This window comes from Triticum dicoccoides, chromosome 5A (assembly GCF_002162155.2).
Source record: "Triticum dicoccoides isolate Atlit2015 ecotype Zavitan chromosome 5A, WEW_v2.0, whole genome shotgun sequence".
Classification (NCBI taxonomy): Eukaryota; Viridiplantae; Streptophyta; class Magnoliopsida; order Poales; family Poaceae; genus Triticum; species Triticum dicoccoides.
Window position 1 is genome coordinate 393,005,766 of NC_041388.1, and position 13,777 is coordinate 393,019,542.

Here is a 13,777-nt window from a genome sequence, read left to right on the forward strand (position 1 = left end):
TACGGTCGAAACGGGGGTCCTGTTGATCGGGAGGGGTGTGGCGTACCGCAAAACAGATGAAACAGACTTGTGTTGGAGCGCTACGGTCGAAACGGGGGTCCTATTTATCGGGAGGGGTGTGGTGTACTGCAAAACGGGACTCCACGGGATATTGTTCATCTCCACTGTCGACCTCCTGCAGCCTCCACGGGCTCCTGTTCATCCAACCTCCACCCCGTGCTACTCCACCGGCTACTGTTCAACCACCCCTCCACGGTCACCCCTCCACCGTCTACTGTTCATCCAACCATCCACACCACGGGGTCCTGTTCAACCACCCCTCCACGGGCACCCCTCCACCGTCTACTGTTCATCCAACCCTCCACCACACCACGGGGTCCTGTTCATCCAGAGGCAACAACACCGCTCACTGTTCATCCAAACCGCCCCATAACGCTCACTGTTCATCCCAGAGGCAGCATCGATCGGCTTCAGTTAGCAGCAGTAGCGAAGGAATCGCTCGATCGGGTTCAGTTAACATCCATCGATCGATCGCTCGAGTTCAGTAACGCGTAGCCTGAAGTGCAATCGCTCGGGTTCAGTTAGAGCCCAACGCCTCGCTCGGGTTCAGTTAGAGCCAACGCCTCGCACACACGCGTGTACGTGGATGAGAGAAACGCGCATCGCTCGGCCCACGACCTCCCACCATAACCAGGAACTCCCCAAAATTTTCCACCCCTCGCTTCTACCATGCTTTTTTCCGTCATGGACGGCCCAAAGAATGTCATGCAGCTGCGTCTCCGGCCCGCCCATGACGAAAAGCCCATTTTTTGTCATGATTTTTTGTCATAGAAGTAGGAGCCCACCACATCTATGATGATACCGGGTTTTGTCACAATTATCGTCATAGAAGTGTCATATGTATGACAGAAAAAACTTTCATTCGGCCCAAAATGTCACGGATGTTTCTTTTTTTTGTAGTGGTGGCCATCATCATCACCGCAATCTTCACCGCCATCATCACCAACTCTTCCCCCCTCTATGCAGCGGTGTAACCTCTCTCTTACCCACTGTAATTTCTACTTAAACATGGTGCTCAATGCTATATATTATTTCCCAATGATGTATGGCTATCCTATGATGTTTGAGTAGATCTGTTTTGTCCTATGGGCTATTTGATGATCAAGATTGGTTTGAGTTGCATGTTTTATTATTGGTGCTGTCCTATGGTGCTCTCCGTGTCGTGCAAGCGTGAGGGATCCCCACTGTAGGGTGTTGCAATACGTTCATGATTCGCTTATAGTGGGTTGCGTGAGTGACTGAAACACAAACCCGAGCAAGGGGGTTGTTGCGTATGTGTCATGGAATTGTCACGGCAGATGTCCTTAGTGTGAGGACTTAGTCGCGAGGCCAACGCATCCATGTGGTAGCTTGAGAGGGGTTGAGCGGAATTGAGAGACGCAACACAAGACAGGGGTTTAGACAGCTTCGGGCCCCGGGAAACATCATCCGGTAATAACCCTACATGTTGTTTGTGGCTAAGTCTCATTATGATCATGAGGGAGTCGCTGGTAAGCCGGCTCTTTGTGTCTAGCCCTAGAGATTATTTTGTGTCCCTCTTTGGGGAGCCCTGCCCCTCCTTATATATGTTGAAGGGGCGGGTTACATGTGGAGTCCTAGTAGGACTAGGACTAGTCTATCCTTTCATCCAAGGTGAATACAGGTCCGGGTCTTGCTGACTCGTAAAGGAAACATTCGTCATCCCTTTCCTCTTAAGCCGGCCCACCAGAGTATAAGCCGGCCTGCTGGGCCTTGGGCCTTGTCGTCCGTCTGATCCGCCCACGGGTCTCCAGTGAGTCATAATGTCCAGGCGAGTTATATGTAAACTGCCATGTCCGGGCGGATCGCTAGTGAGTCGCCAAGCTCTAGCCAGGTCTCTGGTGAGTCGCCAAGTCCGGCCGGGTCATGATTCCGGCCGGGTCATACCGCGGGGTATATCCCCGACATTAGCCCCCAGTTTAATTTGGATTTATCCATGTTAAACTGATCCTGTAAAATAAACACAAGAACAAACTTGATAGGTTGTGCTCTGAGGTAAAATATTTTCCTAAACCGGCACCTGATCATCCTTAAGTCCTTGTCATTTCCTCCTGGATGAATACTCAAAGATCTTATAGCAAATCTCTTTTAACAGATATGTCCAAACCTTGCCAATACTAAAATCCAGATACTTCTTTGAGAAATCCGGGTCAATAGGCCAGCTTCAGAGCCAATTTGCAGACATTGGTATCTTATAGCGAAATATTGTAATAAATAATCCACTTGAATCGGCTTCCAAAGCGCCGGTTTAAAAAATATTGGTCTTGAAAAAACTCATCTGACTTTCAACCGATTTGTCGAACTTGCCGATTTATCATTGCGAAAATATCCGGTTTGTAAACATTGATAGTACCGGGTCATAATTATTGTCGATGCCGGGTCATAGTTATTGGTGACGCCGGGTCAATCTGATTTACTCAAAACTGATAATTTGAAGTTATTCCTCCTTTATATGCATATCACCTGTAGCCCCCAAGTGCCGGGTTGTCATGCTTGCAGCAACCTGGGACTTGTAATTGCCTTATGCTCATAAAGATTTCAACCAGTGTAGCCCCCAAGGGACGGGTCATTATGCAATAATGAGCAGAGACTTTGTAAATATGATCATGTAAATTTGAGCAACAACGTGTAGCCCCCAAGGGCCGGCTCATTTAAAATGTGATGAGTTGGGTCTTTAATAAGTTGAGCAAAAAATGACTTTGCATTAGCCCCCAAGTGCCATGGTGCATGCTGGCAGTGACATGGGACTTGTATATTCGATGTAACCTCGATTCGAACAATGTAGCCCCCAAGTGCCGGGTCGTAAGCCTGCAGCGACTTGGGACTATTTCCTCCATTGTAAAATAAATCACGCCCATTGATAAAAATAATAACCGTTGCGCTAAAGCGACTTTGAAAACCTCAATCATAACACTGGTTATTGATAATCACAATACAAATCCAGCCATGTTGGCTATTCAAGATTTGAATAATATAATCCGGTACGAAAACCTCAATCATTCAATATCATCATGAAAATGCAGCCAGTTTCGGCTATTAAAGATTTGAATACCTCATCGGTTGACAAGTAGATCCGGAGTTAAATACCTGGCGGCTCTTGGCCGATGACGACTTAATGCGCATTCATTGTAAGCAGGAATTTGTGTAACCCAGTGTCCTATAGCCCTTGAGAAAATCAATAATTGATAACCCTTTTGAGACACCAATTTCAGTGATGAGCTTGGACTGAAGCATTTATATAAGTCATGGTTCTGCAAATCCTGCACAGAGTTTAAACAACATACGTCCTGGTGACTTAACGTCAAGAGCAAGGGCGGGCAACCACCCAAATGTAGTCTTACCCTGCACACAAGTAGATCACAAGAACCCTTGGCAGTTTGTCGTAGGGCGGGTCATAATACCTCACATATAACCACTGTGATATTGATTTTGTACTGCCGGTTTACATGACCTGTGCAGTAAGGGTGATAACCCAATCCTTAGAAGCCAATGCTTCCACATAGATGATGATTGTCATAAGCTGCCGACTTATAGTCAAAATTCAAGCCGGGTTAAGCATAAAACACTTATATACATTTGAGATATAATCCAAAAAAGGTCTCAAGTCAAACCCAAAATTGTTCGCAAAAAAGATTTAAAAAATTTAAGGCTTCTGATTCATATACGATCAGAAAACCGTTCCAAAGGGGTTGAGCTAAGATTCGAATACGATCATATAGCCCCAGTGGCTTTGGCGTTGCGCCGATCAAGACGGTACCGATAGCTATGTTCTCTTTGGTTCGAATACGACCTATGATTGAACAGGAAGCCCCCAAATGACCTTGAGAGGTTTTTAACGACCCTGATTCGAATACGATCCAAGTCGGACCCAAAAGGGGTTAAGCTATGATTCGGATACGATGAAGAAGCCCCCTAGTGAGTTTGGCTTTGCGCCGATCAAAAGGGTCACGACAGCTATGTCCTCTTTGGTTCGAATACGACCTATGTTTGAACAAGAAGCCCCCAAGTGACCATATATTAGTATTGCACCGATCAAGAGGGTACCGACAGCTATGCTCGATGAGTAGGAAGCCCCCAAGTGACCATAATAAGATAAGCCGTAAGGAAGGACACCTGCGTTTGAAACGCGCATCATGGCAGCAAGTTCTTTTTGGTAACTTTTAATTTTTCTTAGAACTCGAATTTGCGGGAGATTAATTCTTTTTGAACCGGAACTTTAAACCGGATTTGAAAGCTTCAAAAATTTGTGAGGGACACCTTGAGCCGGATTTTTAAACGGATTTGAGAGCTTCAAAAATTTGTGAGGGACAAATTTACCCTGGGCTGGCTTTTGAACCGGATTTGAGAGCTTTAGTGCTTTGTGGGAGAAAGATGTCACTTGAACCGGATTTTAAACCAGAGTCCTTATTTTGAGCCGGAAATCTTCTGACGGCTTTTAAATTTTCATCGATCTAGCAGTAATCTCCGGGGCACGGCTTATTTTTCCCTTCAATGACCCGGAGTTCTTGAATTCATTCAAAACGGCTAATTTTGCCGAGTCATACCATTGTAGCCCCGAAGTCTCAAAACGACTTGAGGAGTTGGCTTGAGATTCTCCATATTTGACTATAGCAGAAGGTATACATCATTGGTGTTGATATCGCGATGTGAATCCACAGAAGGTTGAGGTGACTGCGGCGGGTTATAAATGATCCCGTATGAGCCGTGTCAGCGACTCGGCCAATGGTTCCTTCCAACTGGCTGTTTGAAGTTAACCAAACTGTAGTGGCAGCGACTTGTGTACCTGCCCATTGAACCATTCAGTGCAGACGGCGGCTGATAATATATGGTAATTTGCCTCTAATTTGTTGGAAGAAAATCGGGCTTCCCAAGTAGTGACTTGCTCATACTCAATAAACAGCTCATCCAGACAAGTGCGGCTCGGTGTGTCGATGTAGACCAGGCCGCGAGAGACGGATGGTAAAGACGATCATAACATTAGAGGCGGCATAGACAGATGAACCGGCCATGGCGTTGTAAGCCGGTACGGACGGGCAAGTTGTCCTCCTTGTTATAAGCCGACATGGTCGAGAGAGATGGCCACGATGTTGTAAGCCGGCGCGGTCACGAGACACGAACGGTAAAGACGGCCACAACATCTGAGGCGGTACGGACAGATGAACCGGTCGTGGCGTTGTAAGCCGGTGCGGACGGGCAAGTTGTCCTCCTTGTTATAAGCCGGCGTGGTCGCGAGAGACGACCACGATGTTGTAAGTCCGCGCGGTCGCGAGAGATGGCCACGGCGTTGTACACCGGTGCGGGAGTCCGTTGAGTAACGACAACTACATGTGCCAAAAGATGTTGACGTGCCTCCATCTCCGCGGTATAATATCACTTTTTCTCATAAATAATTGCCCTGCATAAACAATATTGCAGACCAAGGCAAAGATAAACTTGTTCTTTAACAAAAACAGTATGTGTTAATAAAACAAACTTGGATTAATATCACCAGATTCGTTCGGACAACAGATGAGTCAGCCGCGACGCTGTAAGCAGGTGCGGACGGGCGAGTTAATGTAAACCGGGCCACAGAGGATGGTGACTTTGCGCACGTTCATTCACCGGGTAGTATGACACGGACAAAACCCCGGTGTAGAACATTGCCATCGCTCGCTCCATACCCACAATATAACACCTTATTCGTAATGAACAATTATCCTGCATCCAAAAGTATTGCCAGCCAAAGTGTTTTTTTTAAGAAAGCAATATGTAATAAAAACATATTGGATGGATTTCAACTGATACATCAGGCTAGTAGTTAACCACCGCGGAGTTGATGATCATCGTGATGAAGCTGAAATTAATCACGGGTCAACCGGACGCGGTGTTGTAAGAGGCGACAGGAGGATCTGACAGTACTTGAATCACAGATATCTTATGATGATGACCATTGGTGATGGGTGTTGAAAACCCCTGTACTAAGGCTGTTGTCAATGCATGGGTGCTTAAATGAGGTGCTAAGCACATTAAATAGCTTAGCAACTATACTCCGCAATGCATAGGTGCTTAGCTTATGGTTGCTAAGCTTGCTTCATTTAATGATTTAACAACTAAAGCTCTTCATGTATTGGTGGGCTCCTTTCTTTTAAATGTTTTGCCTAGGTTCACGCGCTTAGCATTGGTTCTTCCTGGGGTCACCACTCTCATCTCTCTCCTCTTAAATAACTTGCCACATCAGATTTTTGCCTACGTGGAAGGCTTAGCACCTGTACAAGGTGGAGCATTGGGAAGGGCCTAACACTCCAGTCTCCTAGATCCCACGAGGGAAGCATCCAACTTGTGAAAACTTCTATAGCTGCTGGCCAACGTATATTCCCACTGTAGACTTTTAGGCATTGCCGTGTTGGTATTTTGAGGCCTTTTCTTGGCACGGTTCCATAGGAATACATATATGATGTCCATGGAAATTGTGTACGTGCAAGTACTTTTTCAATCTTCCAACCTGCTCCCCACTTCTCCTTGTTTGTTTTGAGGACAGGCTAACAGAAGAACACGCAGGGGGGCAGCAGCTCAGAAGTGAAACCGAGCAGGGACGTTGGGGACGGCAGAATCGGCTGGCGACTTGAAGCATGGTGAGGCAAATCCAGCCGGCGACTCGAGCAGACACGAGGGTGCTCCGGCGGTTCATACAGGCGCGCGCTACGGCTCACCGTAGAAGTGTGACGGCGGCGGTTGCTGGCCGGGCGGTTGGCGGCTTAACCACGACGGAGTCAGCGGTGCCGGCGATTTGATGTGTCGCCGCACAGGAGGCAGCGCGGGTACTAGACAAAGAAACAGCGCCGGAGTCAGCCGGTCGGGGCTGCATAGGCGTGAGGCGAACGAAAGTCGATGCGGCTGGCGGAACAGCGAGGTCAGGGCAAACCAGCAGATGCAGCGATGAGCCGGGGGCCGCGGGAGTGATCCACAACGACTGCTTGAGGCGGGGCTGCAAAGGCGGAGGCTGGCCACGGCGGCTCAGGCAACTTGGCGCGAGGGCATGAGGCGAGCGGTGGGGGCCCGAGTCTGCGGCATCTCCGTTTTCCGAGTCACGCATTGTTGCCAATTCCCTGTCCGTCTCAACCTCTGGGTCGTGGCCCTCCCCTTTCCTTTTTTTTAATCTAAGTCAATAAAATCAATCGAGATTGACTCTGGAGATCTTGTGGTTGGCCCGGTTTCCGGGTCGTGGCAGGTTTGACCGCCCACGTCCGGGTCTTCCTTCAAGTTTCCATGCTGGATTTGTTCGTTTGGTGACAGTAGATGATCCTGCTGAGAAACACGGTGGCCTATGCCTTATCTTCGGGATTTTCTCTGATGATTTTGTTTAACAGAGCTGATGGTTACTGCCCATAAAATTTCTAATCTCAATCCAGTGAACTTGAGGTTGATGCAGATTCCTTCAAAAAATTGGTCTTTTCTTCATCCTGATGCGAACTTCTTAATCCCTAGACGAAATCCCTTCAAGAACTCAACACCACCGTGCGCGGGCCCCACGGTGGGCGTCAACTGTCGTGGAATTGTCATGACAGATGTCCTTAGTGTGAGGACTTAGTCGCGAGGCCAACGCATCCATGTGGTAGCTTGAGAGAGGTTGAGCGGAATCGAGAGACGCAACACAAGACAAGGGTTTAGACAGCTTCGGGCCCCGGGAAACATCATCCGGTAATAACCCTACATGCTGTTTGTGGCTAAGTCTCATTATGATCATGAGGGAGTCGCCGGTAAGCCGGCTCTTTGTGTGTAGCCCTAGAGATTATTTTCTGTCCCTCTTTGGGGAGCCCTGCCCCTCATATATGTTGAAGGGGCGGGTTACATGTGGAGCCCTAGTAGGACTAAGACTAGTCTATCCTTTTTACAAGTTGAATACAGGTCTGGGTCTTACTTCCTCGTAAAGGAAACATTCGTCATCCCTTTCCTCTTAAGCCGGCCAACCAGAGTATAAGCGGGCCTGCTGGGCCTTGGGTCTTGTCGTCTGTCTGATCCGCCCTCCGGGTCTCCAGTGAGTCATAATGTCCAAGCGGGTTACATATAAACTTCCATGTCCGGGCGGATCGCTAGTGAGTCGCCAAGCTCCAGCCAGGTCCGCTGGTGAGTCGCCAAGTCCGGCCGGGTCATACCGCGGGGTATATCCCCGACAGTATGGGATAAAGAGGACTTGATGCTTTAATGCTATGGTTGGGTTTTACCTTAATGATCTTTAGTAGTTGCGGATGCTAGCTAGAGTTCCAATCATAAGTGCATATGATCCAAGTAGAGAAAGTATGTTAGCTTATGCCTCGCCCTCATATAAAATTGCAATAATGATTACCGGTCTAGTTATCGATTGCCTAGGGACAAATAACTTTCTCGTAACAAAAAGCTCTTTACTAAACCTAACTTAGTTGTGTCTTTATCTAAACAGCCCCTACTTTTTATTTACTTACTCTTTATTATCTTGCAAACCTACCCAACAACACCTATAAAATACTTTTAGTTTCATACTTGTTCTAGGTAAAGCGAACGTCAATCGTGCGTAGAGTTGTATCGGTGGTCGATAGAACTTGAGGGAATATTTGTTCTACCTTTAGCTCCTCATTGGGTTCGACACTCTTACTTATCGAAAACTGTTGTGATCCCCTATACTTGTGGGTTATCACACGTCCCGTCCCCGTCTTCATCGCCGTCGATCGCCCGCGCCGATCTCATCGCCTGCACCACCATGGTGAGCCTCTTGTTCTTATCTTCTTCTGAAAGAAAAAATTCTTACTTTAGATAGATACTTGTCTAATTTTCTTACTTTTCTTATTGGTTGTTATTATATAGTGCGATGGTTTTGGTATCCGCCCCCGTTGGCCCTCGCCCTGTCTATGATTCGGATGTGGTATATATTATCTTTTATAACTATTTGGTTCATTTATTGTTTATGACAATTATGCCCACGAAGTTGACATAGATTTTATTTATCTAGGAGGTAGTTGAAACGGAAATTCCAACTGACCCTATTGTGGAGAGATTAAATTTAGTTGAAGAAGAAAACAATTATTTGAAGGAAAAAATAAAAAATTGAGGAGGAGGAGGAGAAGATGATATTGGAGTGTTGCATGTTGCGGATGTCGCCGATGATCACAAGATCAAGATGGATGCAATGCGGTTGAAGATTAGAAAGATTAGAAAATATGCCATTCATACCGAGGCTTGGTATCATTATGCCGTTGGATCAATTGTTACCTTGGTTGTGATTATGATCGCATGTGTTGTTGCATTGAAAGGTTTTACATAGTTTCAATGTATGGTTTAACTAGATGCTCTGGAGAGCTATATGTTGTTCAGTGAGAACTATGTATGTACTTTGGTTTTAATGTGATGATGAACTTCTATTAATTTGGTCACTTATCTATTCATGGTGTTCTGTAATGGTTTTTGACACACTTAGTTATATATAATACACGCAGATGAACCGACAATGGATGTACGGTGACAGACACACCTCCGAGTACATTAAGGGCGTGCATAATTTTCTTGAAGTGGCTGAGGCGAACAAGAAGAATGGTTTTATGTGTTGTCCATGCCCTAATTGTGGGAATACGAAGTCTTACTCTGACCAGAAAATCCGTCACACCCACCTGCTTTATAAGGGTTTCATGCCACACTATAATGTTTGGACGAAGCACGGAGAAATAGGGGTTATGATGGAAGACAACGAAGAAGAAGAGGACGATGACAACTATGTGCCCCCTGAATACGGTGATGCTGCAATGGGGGGAGCTGCTGAAGATCAAGAGGAACCCGATGATTTGCCCCATGATGATGATCTCTGCCAGGTCATTGTGTATGCAAGGACACAGTGCAAAAGTCAAAAGGAGAAGCTGAAGTTCGATCGCATGTTAGAGGATCACAGAAAAGGGTTGTACCCAAATTGCGAAGATGGCAACACAAAGCTCGGTACTGTACTAGAATTGCTACAGTGGAAGGCAGAGAATGCTGTGTCTGACAAAGAATTTGAGAAGCTACTGAAAACATTGAAGAAGAAGCTTCCAAACGATAACTAATTGCCCGACAGTACATACGCAACAAAGAAGGTCGTATGCCTTCTAGGATTGGAGGTGCAGAAGATACATGCATGCCCTAATGACTACATCCTCTGCCGCGGTGCACACGAGGATTTGAATGCATGCCTGGTATGGAGTGCATTGCGGTATAAGATCAAACGACATGACCATGGTGATGTTGACGGCGAGCCCCCACGAAGAGGGTTCCTGCGAAGGTGATGTGGCATGCTCCTATAATACCGTGGTTGAAACATCCGTTCAGAAACGAAGAGCATGCCAAGCTGATGTGATGGCACAGAGAGGACCGTAAGAAAGACGGGAAGTTGAGAGCACCCGCTGACGGGTCATAGTGGAGAAAAATCGAGAGAAATTACTGGGCTGAGTTTGCAGGTGTCCCAAGGAACATCGTCCGCGCGTCCCCGTACCTGCGCCCAGCCCAATCGTCGCCCGCGCCCCGCGCCGCCCCATCGCCGTCGCCGCGCGCCACCCCGTGCCGTCGCCGTGACCTCCCCGTGCCGCCCCGATACCGTCGCCGCCCCCCGTCGCCCCGACGCCGTCGCCGCCCCGCGCCACCGCTACCCGGGCGCCGCCGCGCCGCCCCACGGTCCGGCGGCCTTCCGATGTTTTTTTCATATATGTGATGATGTTGATATGATGTTTTTTTCATATTATGTTCATATGATGTTTTTTTCATATGATGTTTTTTTTCATATATGTATTAATTTTTTATTTAGGTTGTTAATTAGTAGATATCGATTTTAGGTTAGTGCATTTTAGGTTAGTGTAGAGGAAAAAGTAAAATAAGGAAAAGGAAGAAAAGAGGAAGAAGGAAGAAGGAAGAAGAAGAAGAAAAAGAAGGAGTGGAAAAAGGAAAATAAGAAGAGGACGAAGGAGAAGAAGAAAGGATAAGAAGAGGAGAGGAGAAAAAAATAAGTAGAGAAAAAAAAGAAGAAAAAGAGGAGAAGAAGAAAGGAATAGAGGAGAAGAAGAAAAATAGAATTATTCTATTTTTTCTTCTTCTCCTCTATTCCTTTATTCTTCGATCTTTTTTCCTCTTCTAAGATGAGGGTGGGGGGTCGATATACCCCCTCCCCGATAACTTCGACATGAGGAGGTTCGCCGAGGGTTCGAGGGGCGAGGGTCGGGAACTATAGGGTAGAGGTTCGAGGGTCACCGAGGGTTCGAGGGGCGAGGGTCGGGAACTAGAGTAGTGGTTCAAGGGTCACCGAGTGTGGCACCCCGGCTCAGAGCGACTAGTTTACCCTGCATTGCCAGCCCAGAGACCTTGTCTTCTGGCAACACACAACATCTTGGTACAGAAAGACAACTGCTTTATTGATGCTAGTGGCTCAGAGTTTATATTACAACAGATGTCGAGGCCGAGCAGCACGCACGGTGTGGCTGACCAATATGTACATTATTTAGTGAACATAAAGGGGCCTCGATCATAACAACTATGCGGCAGCGGAACAACATCGTAGCGGAAACTCCATATCACAGGGACACCGATGTGGACACGATCTATACTCGAGCAGCACTCCTTTCCAACGTGACTTTCCTGAAATCTGGCATGACGCGTCAGATCAGTACATTGAATGTACTTGCAAGCTCACAACAAGCATAATCATAATGACAAACAATATCATGATATTTAACCAATTAATAATGCAATAATGTTCCAACATGCTGTGCTCATGCTCTTGGGATAAACATCCCTCGGTACCGCCTTACCAATCGTGATCGTTCTCGGATCACCACCAAACCACTATCGTGGTTTTAACCAGAGTAACTTGTGATCCTTACATCGATCACCACCAAAGTAACTCGTGATCCTTACGGCGATCACCACCAAAGTAACTCGTGATCCTTACGGCGATCACCACCAAAGTAACTTGTGATCCTTACGGCGAGCACCACCAAACCACCATCATGGTCTTGAACATCTCGATGGCCTTTCAGCCATCATCTTCAGTGCAATGATCATAACTTAGTGTGCATGTTTATTAAACATTGACTCATGGTGGGACCTACTACGAGTTGTCTGTAACCGTGGACTCGGCTATCGATAGATTATACACTCTGGAGAGGTAGCACACTGTACCCACACCTCAGAACCCATGGCCTCGCACTCCCATTCGGGTGGACCAACGGCATTCCGACGAAACCCTTCCATTGCCATGACACTCTCCCGGCCACTCCGACCCAATCCCCAATGGGCTAGTCTTGGGTGGCCCCGTGTCTACCAAATACACACCAACCACCGTCGTGGCCAAAACTTCCCTCACGGGGACCGGTACCAAGAATCTCAAACAGGGGCACACAAGGTTATGTCGGCTTACCGGACCAGGGTAAGCACGCCCATAACCTTCCCTAGTTGGAGGCACCGACCAGAGGCATGTCAATGGACCAAATCAAGGCCTTTCCACAACTGCAAATGTGGTTGCACTGGGAAAATCTCGATTCAGCGGCACCATGAACCAGTCAATGATATATTTAGGTTGAGTTATATTCAGGTTCAACTTAAAAGGAGAATGACCGGTGTCATAGCATGCCATGAAATGCAATACTACACATGCATCACATAATACGAAAATGACTGATGTCAACCATATTCACACTAAACACAAGCATCAACAACTTATATTACTTTCCTGGTCTTACTTTAACCATATATTTTGCAGCAAGCAATATTATTTTCTCATGTAAGAATATAACTCCGATTAATGCCTCACATGCATAGCAAAGTTTTTACTATCATCATCGCAAGCAAATCCTAATTTCTTTACCAATCAAGTTAGGTTCAAACATTCTGTAAATTAGGTAAATTGTCTAAACAAGCACTTAACAGGATATTTTCTAGCAAATTTAACCATTTTTATTTATGTAAGAAAATAACTTTAATCCATCATCCACATGCATAACAAATCATTTTATCATCACCACAATTATATCTTAGCTTCTTTACCAACTAAGCTAGTTTCAAGGTTCTGTAAATCAAGCATAATACCAACACACACTTAACAGAATATAAATAACATAATAGTTATTTAAAGGCATGGATTAATCCTATTATTCAAGTAAGAAAATCATCAATATTGAAAATGGCACCATGAAAATGTTGTTGTGGCTTGCCTTAGGGCAGATGAGGTTCACAAGCCTTCTGGTGATCCTCAAGACAAGCATCACCCTATGAAAATAATTTTAAACACAAGAAAAAAATATCAAGAACTCTTCTGAAAATCACCAGAAATTCTAAACAGCTCAGAAAAATCTCATTTTTAGTGAGCTGTTAGATTTCTTTGCAAAGAACAATATGCAAAAAGAATCAATTCATTTGGACTTATGGTTGAAAAGTTATGGCTGTTTGAAGCTCTCTGGAATTGAATTAAGTTTGAATTTAAATAAACAAACTAGGGGGGTGACGTCGAAGGCGTAAAGCCTCAGTGCGCCACCACTCGTACTGCTTCGCGCGCGTACAGAGTGGCTGACTAGCGGGCCCTGCTAGTTAGTTGAGAAGGAGGGGAAGAAGGAAACAGAGGGAGTTGTAGCTCCGCCGGAGCTCTCGCCGATGACGAGGAATCCTTGGACAAAACAAGAGGGAGGGATGGAAAGAGGGGACGGTGGCGCACCTGCCCGTACCTGTAGCGTGGCTAGGG